Source organism: Pleurodeles waltl, chromosome 3_1 (assembly GCF_031143425.1).
Source record: "Pleurodeles waltl isolate 20211129_DDA chromosome 3_1, aPleWal1.hap1.20221129, whole genome shotgun sequence".
Lineage (NCBI taxonomy): Eukaryota > Metazoa > Chordata > Amphibia > Caudata > Salamandridae > Pleurodeles > Pleurodeles waltl.
In genome coordinates, this window is record NC_090440.1 from 860,771,932 (window position 1) to 860,787,413 (window position 15,482).

The following is a 15,482-nucleotide window of genomic DNA, read 5'->3' on the forward strand; positions in this document are numbered from 1 at the left end:
AAGACATTCAAAAGTGAAACAGTCTGCCTGTCACTCAAATAAGATTTGAGGAAGTAATCTTGAGCCCTCAGTAAGAAGGATCTGTGGAGGCCAGCTGTCTTTGCTTCCTTCATACCAAAGACAGAGGCTCACATGATATAATCTATGTTTATGTTTTAGCAGAAAAGAGCATGTTGTCTTACCTTGTACTGTACATTTCGTGTCATAAAGAAATAATGTGATGTGACCCAGAGCTGTATATATAAAAGTGTCTTTTTCACCTTTACAATAATTCCATCAGAATATCGCGTACACTACACAATTTGACTGTGTCTACTTCACTTATTTGTATTACTTATTATATGGGGCTGATAATTTAGCAGGATGAAACATCTCGTAGCTCATTCTGAAGAGGTCCAAGTTGGTTGGAATTATTATCCTCTGTATAATGCAAAAAAAAACTTTCAACATGTCCTTATCCACCTTCCTCTCTAGGCCAGTTTTACTCTTGGCATGGTATTTTCTGCAGGAAATGATAGTTATCTCATCACTCAATCTGATGATCCATCCTTATTGTTCGCCCTCACCCCCCTCCCACTCAAATCAATGGCACCCTAAAGCTCAGCCATACAGAAAGGTGTGTTAGCAAATAACATGGCTTTCCCTGAACACTTTTATTCGTAAATGTGATGACAATATCTCTGCTTTAGGCAACTATAGAAACAACATGGCTTGCCTGTAACCACCAACCGTATAACTTTTTCGGCTGCTCCAACCACTTTGGTCCCCACTTACATTGTCTAAGATTTACCAAATAAAAAGCAGAGGGGTACTCTGCCACCTATAAAGAGCAAAACAGGGCTTTGAGAACATCTGAGAGAAAATGGAGAAGTCTTGTAATGAGGAACATCAATAGTGAACCATTTAAGACTGTGTATGTCTGCTCTAAAAGCAAGAATAAACAGAATTGCAACATAGGCACTCCATTACCACACATGAACAAATTGCACAATACCAGAGCTCTGCTTCAAGTTATAATTCCTTCTCAGTTTTAGTGGGGCAGCCTCACTGAAATTATTTACTGGGAGAATCCAAATCTTTTATAAGTCACATTTTGCAAATATTGGGAACAGAGACTACCTGATGTTCATCTCTCCGAATGTTGGTCATGTAGACGTATCTCCACATGGTCTTATACCTCAGTTCGGCCTCTTGCACCGCAAACATTAGTTATGAAGAAACATGCTCTGGGTACCCACTGACCCCTTAGACAATTCCATAGTTATCATTTGCTATTGCATTAGTGGATAAGATGGTCTTGCATGCATCCAATGCCTCCTGTGTTTCTAAAGTAGGTTCCTTTACCTTTAAATGGTCAGTTGTCAGACCATTACTAAAGATACTTTCTCTGGAAACGGGGGACCTAAAAACTTTAGGCATCTACCAAACTTCCTGTATCAAGACAATCAAATATGTTGGCTTATTTGTAGGCTCTCCTAGAGATTCAGGACATTATTTACCCTTTAAACACTAGTTTATGCGCTAGAAGAGGCATAGTGGTGAACTGTCAATAAAAAAAAAAGTAAACAAACCATTTGAATGCAGAAGCCTTTGTAGTTTAGGACTTCTTGGTAACCTTTCACAGTGTATCATTGCACTGTGTTAACCTGGCTGGCTGAGGAAAGCTGTCTGGCTCAGTCCTATTTTGGAGCAAATATGTTTGATGTCTTAACCTCGATCAGTGTCATTTGCATTGCGTTTGCCTTCAGTTTAATCTGTGACCCGTAATTTATCACAGAGCTCTGCCCTGTTGCCTCTCTTTTTTAACATCTGCATCCACCTATCAAAATGATACTTTGCTATAAAATAAATCTATGCAACTTTAGATATGACACCCAGGTCTTATGCACTGCAAACATGTATACCTCCTTTAGGGCAGACATAACAAAATGTTTGTCTTAAATGCATTAATGAATGACAGCTAAATCCCCGCAAAAATAAGATGATTGTTTTTAGTTCCAGCTGTCATTTGGGGTTGCCAAAGGGCTATTCGTCCAGTTTAGCTCCTTCGCAAAAACGTACTGGCAAAAAGAATCTTGGTGTTCTTATTCATAAAAACTGTACTGTCATACCTCATATCACCAAGGCTTTTATAGGGATATACTTTTGATCACATAGCAAAATAACGTTCATTCTAATCTGACCCAACTAAAATGGAAATGTATGCATGGACTTTCTCTACAAGTTTATTTTTCATTTTTTGTTAAACTATGGTCTCGTACAGGAGAAAGAAATACAAACTAATGTCTGTGAAATAAGTGCTCAGCAGAACAATTGGATTAGTGTTAACTATGGACACATGCAAAAGAAATGTCAAATATGTGACAAATTGAAAAACATCGCAAACATTGAAAATGTAAAGTGTTTTTTAGAACATCACAAAACATTGCCAAACAAATGCTTGCACACTCCTACAGATGTATACATGCATGGACATCTCTCAGTGAGTGAGTAACGTTGATGGTGAAACAATTGCGGTTGGGTTTGAATGTTCCAGCTAGCCTGGGCCTTCCCTCTTTCTGCTCCCCTCCCACTTACCCCTGCTATTGAGCCGTCACAGTAACCAAATTTAGAGAGCTGATCTTCCCATATGCCACTACAGACCCTTAACCTTTCCACTAAGGGTAATCTGCCCACATGTCTAGCCACGACTTCCAGGTAAAGGATGGAGGGTTATGGGCATCATCCTGTGGCATCTTCCCATCTCTTAATTACAGTCTGGAAATCGCTTAGGGCAAGGGTCAGATACCCTACCATTTGGCCCCAGGCACCCTGCTTTCAGCTCTTTACTCTTCCTCTCCCACAGTGTTTAACATAATATCATCCTCCCACACTTCTTAGTACCCTGACAACCTAGGTGGTGTGCTGGCAATTAAGGAAACCCATACTTGGTGCAATCATAAAAAGTTCTTGTGATCTAACATTGTTTCTAGAGATTAGGCTTATATCACTCCTGAGTGGACTGGTGGTTTAACTGAGTGTCCAGCGGATGGTTTGACTCAGTGTTCAGAATCATGAGCTGTCGTGGAAGTCCCAGTAAAGGTTCATGTGAAACTTCAAGCCCAACCAGGGCTCCAGGAGGCTGGATATATTTTCTCAAAAATCTCCCTTTGTCACTCGCATGGATTACAAAAATGAGTAGTGCTCTAGCGTGCTATGTGTGAGGACCTCGGGGGCCTGGTTTCTGTGTAACATGTTGCAAAGTACCAAGAACAGGGACCAGTTGGCCTGAGGAGGACTCCCCTGATTTCCAATGTAAATTAGCTGTGACCAGGCCTCACGTTAACGCCCTGGTGGTCCCTGGGTTGGCAGCCCCTATCCTGGGTTGAATTCTTCGGCCCGTCGGTCTTAAAATGCCAGCGACAGAGACCTGCAGACCTGAGAAGGCCTCCACTGCTTGCCTGGGATATGAAACGATGAGCCCAGGGTGGGTCCTGGGTTGGGATTCTCAGACCCTGGGCTCTGTTCTCCAGCCTGCCATGTTTGAAAGTTCCACAGATTGGGCTTTGCAGGCTCGGGCAGGTGCTCCTTGCTTGCTTAGTTTCAAAAGCTCTGACTGAGTCCTGGATCAGAGTTCCGGCTGGCCCTGGCTTCCTTCTTTGGCCCTGCATGTCACAAATTACCTGAGACAGGGTCCCTCAGGCCTTCAGAGGTCTCCCCTGCTTGCAGGGGCTCAGAAGTTGTAACCGGGTCCTCGGTCAGAACTCTGACTGGCCCTACGATGGAAGCCCCTATCGTGGGATCCATTCCCCAGCCCATTGAGTCTCAAAGTGGTCAGGACAGGGATCCGCAGCCCTGAGAAGGCCTCTTCTGCTTGCTTGGGATAAGAAGCTCTGACTGGGCCCAGAGTCAGAGCTCCGTTGGTCCCAGAGGTGGGAGACTCCAACCATGGGCTCCATTCTGTGTCTCACCATGTTACTTGGAAGGGGGATCGAAGGCATATGAGGATTCCCTGCTTGTTCAAAATAAAAAGCTCTGACCGGTTCCGAGTCAGAGCTTGGGCTAGTCATGGTGGTGCATTTTTTCTAATGGCCCCCTCTGTCACTCATTGGACATGGATTACAAGAAAGGGGAGTAGCCTTGCTCTGGAAGAGTAAGGAAGGGTATTCAGAAGCCCCTTGTCATCCAATCAATGTCACCAGGGTGGGGCCAGTGAGGGCCTGAGTCTGTGGTTACCTTCCAGCCCTGACGGATGGGTCTTTGTGCCGAGCCTTACTTCTGTGAGAGCAGGCAGGGATGTGAAACTGACAACCTCATGGAGGACAGCCGGCTCAGGGACAGTGTATTTCCTTGTGCACTCTGGCGAGAGGAGCAGTTTAAGGCCACTGGACACTTGGTTGAGGACTGGGCACAGGATGGGCTTCTCTACTTGATAGGACCCATCCAACATGTGAGGGACTGTGGTGGGTGATGCCCGGGGCCACTCTGGTCAAGGCATGATGTAAGAGACATCCCTCTTAAGACGGAACTCATGTGCACCCAGGATGCACCTGGGGCAACCAAATTACAGTGCCTCCCCAGGCTAGAACTCCATAAAAGCCCTGCAACCTGGGCCCCCTCATGCCCGATCCCAGTCCATTTGGTTTTGAGTGACTGTTTTAGTTGGCAGGGCTTCCTGGATGAAAAGGAGCTGGGGCTGAGAGGGAACCCAGGATCCTCTTGGTGGAGATGCCATGCCCCTAGAAGCCAGTGTGAACTACTTGGAGGGGTGGGAGGAGAAGGTGCCACCAACCACACGAGCATCTATGTATGTACCGGAAGAGGGTGAGTCGCTTTGACTGTGTGGAGGCACCTGGCTTTTCTCCACTAGGTGCCTTCGACAAGGACAAAGGGGGACCCCAACCAGTCTGCATAGTTTGGGGATGCCACATAAGCTGGGGACTTTCAATGTGCAGGGGTTGAGTCCTGGCTTCCACTGGCCCCAGTGAATGATGGATGGCTGATATGCAGGTGAGGCCTAATCCTGTGGGGCCAGGCTGGGGTTTCAAGAGCTGTCTAGTCCTGTCCAGAAGGGTCAGTGGTGGAGCTGCCTGCCTCTGCTCCAATGGGAGCCTCTCCCCCTCCTTCTGTGGTGGTGGTGTGGAACTCCCATGCAGAGCATCTGGAAACACTCTATAAATCGTGGAGTCTGACTTCTAAAGGCTAAGCCTGACGGGGTGGTCGACTGTCTCACTGCATTGGCTGTGGACTATCAGTGCTGACTCACAATCCACCTCTCCTGCACCCGCAGGCCAGCATACCATTGCAAAGATTGCCTCTGATTCTTGGCGGTGGATCACTCTGTTTATGCATTGTTGAAGTACACAGCTAGCTGTGAGAATTAGTGTGAATTTCAGGACACACTGCTCATCGACACTTCAAACGCAGCTTGTGGCCTGGGGTTCCTCCTAGGGCTATGCCTGTCTGAGGGCCTCTTGAATGTCAATTGCCCTGTGGCTCTCCCAGTGTGTGGTTGGGGCTGCTGCAGTGTGGTCTGCCCCTTCGTCCTCCCAAGGTCACACCACTGATCACCCATCTCAAGGCCCCACTACCCCTGGTCCCTTTGCAGCGATATGCAATTGCACACCTGGCCTTCCCCAATGTGTTGGGGTGAGTGGATTCCCGGTGTGCCCCAGGCCTATAAAGTCCAGTGTGCCTGACTGTGTGCTGAACATAGCTGTCTGTGGTGTCCCACAATTGCCTATGCACACTGCTTTGGCCATCCACTTCTGTGTCTAGGAAGGCCACTTGCCAGCCTTCAAATGCTAGTTTCCATGCTTGCCCCTTCTGGTTTCTCTGTCTGATCTCGGAAAGTGTGTCTTGCCCTGACCCTCCCTGTGAAAAATGGCCTTCCCCCTTTTGCAGCCCAGAGAATTAGATTGATTCTGACTACAATCTCTGATAAGACATGACAACCTTACAAATTCAAGCATATTGTTAGAGAAAAAGAAACAAATTAGATTTCCCTCTGTAACTGTGAGAGAAGGAAGAGCCCAGCGCCATAACTCTGTCAGTCAGTGGGTGCAGGATATGTGGCATACCGAAGACCCACTCCCTCGTATTGTTCAAAGGGCCCCAACTCCTTCTAATCAAGAATGAAGGTGATGGGCACTGCAAGCCAGCTGTGGTGGGATCCCACTGTGGCCTTGCAGTGGGCACGCCACTGGGCCACCTCCCCCTCTTTCTCTGTGATAGTACTCGAAAGATGGTGAGAAATGTCTGGGCAGGGTGGAGTGAGAGAAAACTCTTGTGGAGGTCCGTAGTGGTCCTGATAAGCAAATTGGTCATCCTACCTGGTCATAAGGGCGAAAAACGAATCAAACCATCTGGTAGATGGCTTTCTCCGGAGTTTTCCTCAGGAAAGCTGACACTCAAAAACACCAGTTTTATCTGGTAAAGTGCATTATTAGAAGTCTAGGGGCCAGATGTAGCAAGCGTTTTGCATTGTGCAAACAGCGAATTTCGCTGTTTGCACCATGCAAAACGCACATCGCGATGCTCATTCCCATTTTGCGAGTCGGTAACCTGGTTATCGACTCGCAAAATGGGAATGTGACTTGCAAATAGGAAGGGGTGTTCCCCTTCCTATTTGCTATTCGCATCGCGATGTAGAATTGCTTTGTGACCGCGAACACCGTCGCAAAGCAATTCGCAGTTAGCACCCATTTCAAATGGGTGCTAACCCATTCGCAAAAGGGAAGGGGTCCCCATGGGACCCTTTACCCTTTGTGAATGGCTCTGAAAAAAATGAAACAAAAACGTTTCATTTTTTCGAGTGTATTGCAACTCGTTTTCCTTTAAGGAAAACGAGCTGCAATATAAAAAAAAGAACTGCTTTATTAAAAAGCAGCCACAGACATGGTGCTCTGCTGTCTCCAGCAGGCCACCATCTCTGTGAGTGCTGCGAATTGCAAGGGGGTCGCAAATTGCGACCCACCTCATGAATATTCATGTCGACCCCCTTGCGATTTGCAGATGGTGTCAGGGTCACCATCCTGCATCCGGCATTGACTTGCAAATTGCGAGTCGCAATGCCGGTTTTACCTACATCTGGCCCTTGGAGTTGAAACAATCTCAAACTATTCTCTGGAGTGATGCAGGGCATCGAACGTAGGTTAAGGCGTATGATGCCCATGCTCATCAGACCCCAGACAACGTGTTTCTGAATCAACTACCCGAAAATAGATTACTCTGGAGCCCATTCATTGCTGTCACAGGAGCTAAGAGCTGCAGGGACTAAGCCATTTTGAATAGAAGGGCCATTGTAGTGCACATGGAAGCCTGGGCTGAGAGCCTTTGTAGATCCGCCACAGATGCAGATTTTGGTGGTAGTAGCTAATATTCAGACAGTAACTTTGAAAGCCTAAGTGCAGAAGGGCTGCATGTGAACAGCAGTTGAACGTGGATCAGTTGGTCCTAAGAGATGGACAAGCTGTGTTTTGAAGGGATGGGCAATACCTCCCATTGCTCTCTGCTGATCAGAAGAGAGTTCATATCCCTAAACCCATAGGTGCCAAGATGGGTGCCCTTGTTGCATTCAGTGATAACACAAACAATCCCAGAGACGCCAGGAGGAACCCCTGGGAAAGTTATGTTGAGGGGTTAGAGCCTTGGAAACCACTGCAGTTTCAGTGGCATCTAATGAGCTCTCACTGGTAATTGAAAATCCAGGGGAGATGGTGTAAATCTCATCCTGGGCCATATCAATATCCTCAGCAAGTCGTCAAGGTGAACAACCTCTAGTATGTTGGAACAATGAAGGTCAAGGAAGTCAGCAAGCCAGTCTGTAACTTCGGGACAAAAATTGACTCTAAGGGCTGGATCAGTTGAGCTGGGGGTTTGCCGCAGCTGGAAGAAGCATTGCCCCCGGGGCAGCAGTGAATCAGGACCCATGTGGGCTCTTCCTGTGGATTGCTGCAGCTGCAGTGGTTGCTTCTTCCATGCATCTGGCCAGGATGTGGCCTCTGTTCTGCTTCGGCCACCACTTAGCAGCTGATTTACGACTGGTGCAGACCAGGGGAATCTGAATGTTTAACTAAAACAAAGCATTTCAAAGGCCCAAGGCAAGTATTGATGTGATGTGATTTCTGCCCAGTGCTCTGAATGTCAAGGTGAAGAAATTTAGCACGAGTAAACAGCAGGAGTAAGTATGACTTTGTTTAAGTAGTCAAATGTCTTGTAATCTAATTGGTGGTGTGCATGAATAGATGAAAGAGATTCCCATTTTTCTCTACTTATTATCTAGTAAAACAACAGCTAAGGAAATTGCTGTTAGGATGGGGAAGAAGCCCTGTTAAAGAGTTCTCTAATCTGTCTCTGTGAAGAGACATGAGAGATGTAGGATACGTGTGAGGCTCTGGGGCCACTGGTGAAATATCACTACTTTTGTTTTTTCACTTGCTGGGTGAAGTGTGGGGGCGAGCCCTGTGGGGTGTGACCTGCTCTGGGGACAATAGCAGGTTGAGAGATTGACAGGGGTCATATACCAGAGTGGAAATGCAATAGCTCACTTGATCTCAATTTTCAGTATGGACACAGACTCTGAAACCAGGTCTCAAACTCCTTTTGACTTTTGGATTTCATCCAGGAGGCATCAGAAAAGTTACCACAGGGATAACTGGCTTGTGACGGCCAAACGTTCATAGTGACATTGCTTTTTGATCCTTCAATGTTGGCTCATTCTGTCATTGTGAAGCTAAATTCACAAAGTGCTGGATTGTTCACCCATTAATAGGGAACGTGAGCTGGGTTTAGACCATTGTGAGACAGGTTAGCTTTCTCTACTGATGATGTGTTGTTATAAATAATAATCCTCTTCAGTACAAGAGAAGCTGCAGTTTTGGACACTTGGGGTATGTGCCTGGCTGAGGATCCAATAGGGCGAGGCTGCCTTCTGTAGGATCTGTGAATGTCTCTAATTCAGAATCGCTCCCAAAACCATAACAATGCTGCATTTCTGTGGTGCCTGTCAGCCTGGGTTAGCCAACCTCTGGGTTGGTGTGTTGATCTCAGACGGGAAGGGGCCACCTCCATCGCTTTTAGTGCACCACAAGTTCATTAGGCACCTTATGTTTAATCAGATGTTGTGTTTTTTGGTCAGGATTTTGTAAGGAGCAGAACAGCTACCTTGCTGCAATGTATTGAAAGTAATCTTCTGAGCCACACATTTGTTTCTGTCCGTAGGTATCCATGCCCCCCTTGGGGGTTCCTGTGCTGCCAGGCTGGTGGGAGTGACTGAGTGACTGAGTGTGGACTGTGGGAAGCTTCCTCACACCACGTGCAATATCACACACTAAACAGTTCTCCTACTCACGTGACACAGCATGATTCCCAAACCAGAGCTTTTATTCCCAATGGTAATAACACTATTTCGCCTTATGTAAGCTGATCACAGAGTTGGAGGTTTGATAATATTAGTTTTGTTCACAACAAATGATTTTTGTCCCCTTTCCACATTTACTTGTTGCTCTTCCCTGACACCTAGTATACACCTTTCTTCAAGAGCTTGCCTACTACAAACATCTTATCACCAAAACAAGGAACATACTTAAAATAATATTAGCACACTCCTGAAATAGACATCAGTTGTTCACTATCTTGGGATTCTTCAATTATATTATTGACTAAATATTCCCTTGCTGTAAAGTCACATTGGTAAACTCTATGGCCAAGGAAAGTAATTTGCCTTATAAATGACTTGTATTTCTCTCACATTACTGGTAAAGACATATTTTTTCAGTTGTTCAAATGGGTTCAAAACTCATGTACATTACTTCACTCGTCTTGGCTACAGACCAAGATATTATCCATGATACAAAAAAATATCTATGCTTCAATGCTACTAAAAGACCGTATATGCCATGCTAAAGCACTAGTGAAGCAGATAGAAACTCAAAGGGCATCTTCATCAACTACAGTAACCCTTCCGTTGTCATGAATGTTATGAGGTGTCTAATTTCTGGGTGTAATTTTATAACCAGATCCATCCTACCGTTACTTAATATCAACAATATATTTATATTTAGAGTGCTAATGTCAATTCAGATCTCAGCACTTATATCAGCTTTACATGTTAGTACAAGAGAAGGATCCAGTGAAATACATTTATTTAGTTACTTTGCCATCACTTGATTCTTTTAACATAAAATTTGCATCTATCCTCTCTGAAATTGGTAACCAATGATCAGTAAGATTTAAACTTTGTTTTAGGCAAATCAGATGAAAAAAAACCTCAAACTTCCAAGACTATGGTGGACACCTCCAGAACTTCCCCAACTTCACCCATATGTTACATTACTCTCCACCAGACCATAAACTTGATATTTCTTTGGTGTGATAGTATACTGAGCAGGGATCAATTAGTATCCCTTCTACAGAAATGAGTGTGTCACATTTTCCAATTATTAGTTCCCATAGCATGCTTTCATATTCTTGTGTATTTCAGTCTCATGACAAAGCACAGATTCTGCACTAATGCATTATAAATCTTCACAAATCTTTTACAGCACCATACAGTTGTACTATGTACTAGTTGCAAAACAATGAATGTCTGTTTAAAGATAGTTATACACCTCTATTTCCTTCAAAGAAAAATAAAATGTATTTGCTTGCTTTACATATCATAAATGTTTTCAAGTCTACTGAAAAAATATATATATCACGTAGATCAGACTTTAACTGCACTTGATATTTCAATCACTAATAGACATGCTTTTTTCAACACACACACTCACTTTAGCTCTTCTCCTTTTTAAACTGATGAGTAGTCATTACACTGCATGGTGACACTTCAATGCTCTTCTGAAAAACCATGTGTGATCCAACTATATCACACAATTCAAAGCTGAAACTTCAGTACCCTGGTACTCCAAAGACCTCACTAACAACAAACATGCCATTCACAAACAGGAAATAAAATGGTAGAGAAACAAAGCCCCTGATCAGTTTTTGCTACTTCAGTCACTCCACAAAACTTGTAATTTCAGCCAAAGCCAGGTACTATACCAACATTATCAATAAAGTTGCCAACAGAAGCGGAACGCTCTTCAGGACATTCAAGCAGTGCATTATTCATCTGCCTGGCTACCCTTTTTTTCAGTGAAAATTACAGAAAAGCTGACAGCACATTGACAGCACCAAGCGTAATTATCCTGTTAGACCCACACCTTCATGTAGCATCCTGCAGTGGTCATCTTTCAAACTCGTTTCTCACAGAACTCGCTGACATACCTCCTTCAAAGAAAATAAAAAACATGCCTTACCTTTATCCTCCATGGAAGTATTTCCTGGAGAAACACTCACACCATTACACATCTTTGTCAATGCCACCATCCCTCAAGGCATCTTTTCAGGAGCTCTGAAGATGGGCCAGCCCCTTCCACTCCTGAAGAATACTGTACCAGGCGGATGACCTCACAATTTACCAGGCTATCACCCACTGACATTTCAAGGGCAAGATCATCATAAAAGCAGCATATTCCCAAATCTAGGATAGCATAAACATCAACAATCTCTACATGACTACCAATCTGGGTTCAGGTCATGCCACAGCAGGGAGACGGCTACCTTCCAAATTCTAGACAACACCCTCCTGACCATAGGATACAGATGAACCTTGCCTCCTGATACTGCTGGACCTCTCCATTACCTTCAAGGTGTTCGACCATCCCACCCTCAACCACACCATGAACTCATGAATAGGTTTTTACTAATAACATCCTTCACTGTGTCTCCTTCTACATATTCAACCATCACTAGTTTGTTTAACTAGGTACCTCCAGGTTCCAGAAGACTATGGTCATGAACAAAGGACACTAGGGTAACACCCTGTCTCCTGTCATCTTCAACCACTAAGGGGCTCTACCAAAATGTAACAGCCGCCTCAACATTTGCTACTATTCCTATGATGCCAACTCAACTTGAAAATCAGCTTTGCAGCAGATATCCTATGCCTCAAACACTTCCTGGACCTAATCCAGATTTACATGTCCCACACTTACCTGAACCTCAACAAGCCAGAATTCCAACTATTCAGAAAAAAAGAGCAACATATTGTTCAATCCTGACTGAATGACATGAACCTGAAGGATTCAAACTCCAAGTTTCATTAATGCCAGGTCATTTGGATTCACCCTCAACACACACCACGAATCAACCCATTGCCAAGAAAACAAAAAATGGATTGCTACCAGCTCCGTCTGCTAAATAAATCCAAACCATTCTTCTGAGAGAACAACTTCAGGATTGCTGTTCAAGATCTCATATCCTCATATCTGGATGGTGGCCATGTACCCATTGTCTTGCAACCCAAACTCACAGTACATCTGAACGAGGGCCTGAAGAAATATGATTACATGACCCTCAATCTTATGGAACTCCATTGATTCCCCTTGCTGGCCTGCATCATCTTTAAAATCAGCTCCATCACTTACAAAGCCATCTTGGTGAGCAATCCCTGCCTTTCTGGCTGTGAAGCCCATCATCTTCACTGGCTGTCTGCACACCCGCACCTAGGATACCATCACACTGGAGGCAAATACATGCAAATAAGAAAATCATGGCAACTACCCTTCTCGAACTTGGCACTCAGTTCCACCCCTCTGTCCTTTAGGTCCATCTCAACCCCCACTACAATTTAGGAAATACTAAACACTACATCATGATGCAGTTAATAGCCCACTTCTGCTCTGAGATCCTAAAAACCATTCCAATCACTTGTTGACTATATCTTTGCCTTCAACACTGTACAGTGCTCCACTGCCTTTTGGCAAAGTTTACGTTATGCAAGTACCAAATAAATACAGACATTAATGGGGTTTCAATCACTATTGGTGCTCTATGCATTTTAGACACATTAGAAACACAAAAAAGCACCTTGTTTCACATGCCAAGGATTTAGTATCAGTAGAGACCAATCCATATTTTCGGAACTAATCCAATGTACACAAAAACCAGTGTCAGGATTGGCCTCAGGGCAGGCTGGGAGCCTTTACCTGCCTGCAGCCAGCAGAGAAGCGCAGCGTTCAGGTAAGTTTATTTTTTTAACTGTATTAATATTTTCTCAACCCCGCTACCACCCCTGTTTCCCCCCACGTGCGCCACCCCCCTTTTAACACCCACAAGCCACGACTGCTCTTACGTCTGAAAGAGTATAGACCCATCAAATTATTAGACCCTCCCTAAACTGCAGATATTTGGCCAAAATGCATTGGGGAATGTGATGCACAAGGAAACAATACCTCCTGTAGTGTGAAATAAAGAAGACGAAGATGGATGAACACAAGGAGAGGCTCAACAAACTAACCAAATGTCTCCTGACCGAGTAAATGGTACATTAACAATATCAACCTAAATTAGAACTACTAATGGTAAAAAAATAATCTCAGTAACCGAGAGAATACAGGTAAAAGTAGAGGGAAACTGACAACCAAGACTTAAGTTTCTAGTAAATAAAGAGCAGAAAGAACTGCGAGCATAAGGGAGCCAATTACAAATCATTGGAACTCAATATAATAGTCTCAAAAGACAAACAGACACAAACACTTTTTGCTAAATTGACTATTAACTATTTGCGCCCATACATGAATGTCTGGACTGCATATTCCGTTTTCCAGCTACAGTGACAGAAACACTAAGGGGGTCATTCCAACCCTAGCGGTCGGTGTAAAAGCAGCGGCCAACCCGCAAACAGGCAGGCGGCCCAAAAAATGGAATTCCGACTCTGCGGGAACCGCCAACACATCCCGCCACTTTAACACTCCGACCGCCACAGCAGTACAGACAAGCAGCGCGGCGGTCACCGCCAACAGACAGGTGGCAGACAATGTACTGCCCACCCTATCACAAGTCACCAATCCGCCACCTTTTCCGGGGCGGGAGCTCCGCCGATAAAAACACGGCCGAAACAGACTTCGAACGGGAAAACGCTCACCTCTACACACTCCACAAGGAATCTGGACAGCATGGAACCCGAACTACACATCCTACCAGCTATTGTCTACCTGCTCCTCTACCAGGAGCACGAACGCCGGCGCAGAAGACAACGGTGAGTACTGCACCTACGACACAGGGGAGGGGTGAGGCAAAAAATTACGGGGACACACATACGCCACACACCCACCCCCACCCTCACCCACTACAACACACACATCAATGCAGAGCAACAAGTCAGAGTGACAACCCCCAACCCCCCCCGGAAGAATGCAAAGACAAAATAAAATGATCATTAAAAATGAAGTATATTATAGTATAATTGAAGTTAAGTGAAATATGAAATATATAAATAAAATATATTACATCATGAACAATATATACATAGGTCAAAAGTCCGGGCCATATTGGCTATCATCCATTGTTCGTGGGCCAATGGGCCTTAACACATGGTCAAAGCTCACACACGAGACCCGATTCCATTGGAGAGAACACTGCAGGGGCATCAGATAGTAAAACTACAGGCACCTCAGGGTGAAGGGAAGGGGGGCACCTCAGCCAGTTGAGTCCACGACGCCAGAACCACGAGGGGCCTCCATGACCACTGTACCATCCTGGGGAGTGCAAAGCCACAGTCTTACAAGTCTCTACAGTGGGTGGGTTGCCCACTGTACCATCCTGGGAAGTGCAAAGCCACAGTCTCTCAAGTCTCTACAGTGGGTGGCTTGCCCACTGATCCATCCCGGGGAGTGCAAAGCCACAGTCCATCAAGTGGATTACAGACTCCACTGGTTCTGGAGGAGGCATGGTGCCCAGAGTGCTTCGTGAAGCCCTGGCCGACACAGATCCTGCCCTGCCAATGGGCCAGCGGTGCTTGAGATGAAGGGCCCAGCGGAGCGGTGCTTGAGATGAAGGGCCCAGCGGAGTGGTGCTTGACAGGAAGGGCCCAGCGGAGCGGTGCTTGAGATGAAGGGCCCAGCGGAGCGGTGCTTGAGATGAAGGGCCCAGCGGAGCGGTGCTTGACAGGAAGGGCCCAGCGGAGCGGTGCTTGAGATGAAGGGCCCAGCGGAGGGGTGCTTGACAGGAAGGGCCCAGCGGAGCGGTGCTTGACAGGAAGGGCCAGCGGAGCGGTACTTGAGATGAAGGGCCCAGCGGAGCGGTGCTTGACAGGAAGGGCCCAGCGGAGCGGTGCTTGAGATGAAGGGCCCAGCAGAGCGGTGCTTGAGATGAAGGGCCCAGCGGAGCGGTGCTTGAGATGAAGGGCCCAGCGGAGCGGTGCTTGACAGGAAGGGCCCAGCGGAGCGGTGCTTGACAGGAAGGGCCCAGCGGAGCGGTGCTTGACAGGAAGGGCCCAGCGGAGCGGTGCTTGAGATGAAGGGCCCAGCGGAGCGGTGCTTGACAGGAAGGGCCCAGGGGAGCGGTGCTTGAGATGAAGGGCCCAGCGGAGCGGTGCTTGAGATGAAGGGCCCAGCGGAGCGGTGCTTGAGATGAAGGGCCCAGCGGAGCGGTGCTTGACAGGAAGGGCCTAGCGGAGC

At 46.0% G+C, this 15,482-nt stretch overlaps 1 pseudogene; it reads left to right on the plus strand.

Moving 5' to 3' along the window:
• The first annotated feature begins 5,298 nt into the window (after nucleotides 1-5,298).
• On the plus strand, nucleotides 5,299-5,452 carry LOC138286333 (5.8S ribosomal RNA; annotated as a pseudogene).
• Nucleotides 5,453-15,482: the final 10,030 nt, after the last annotated feature.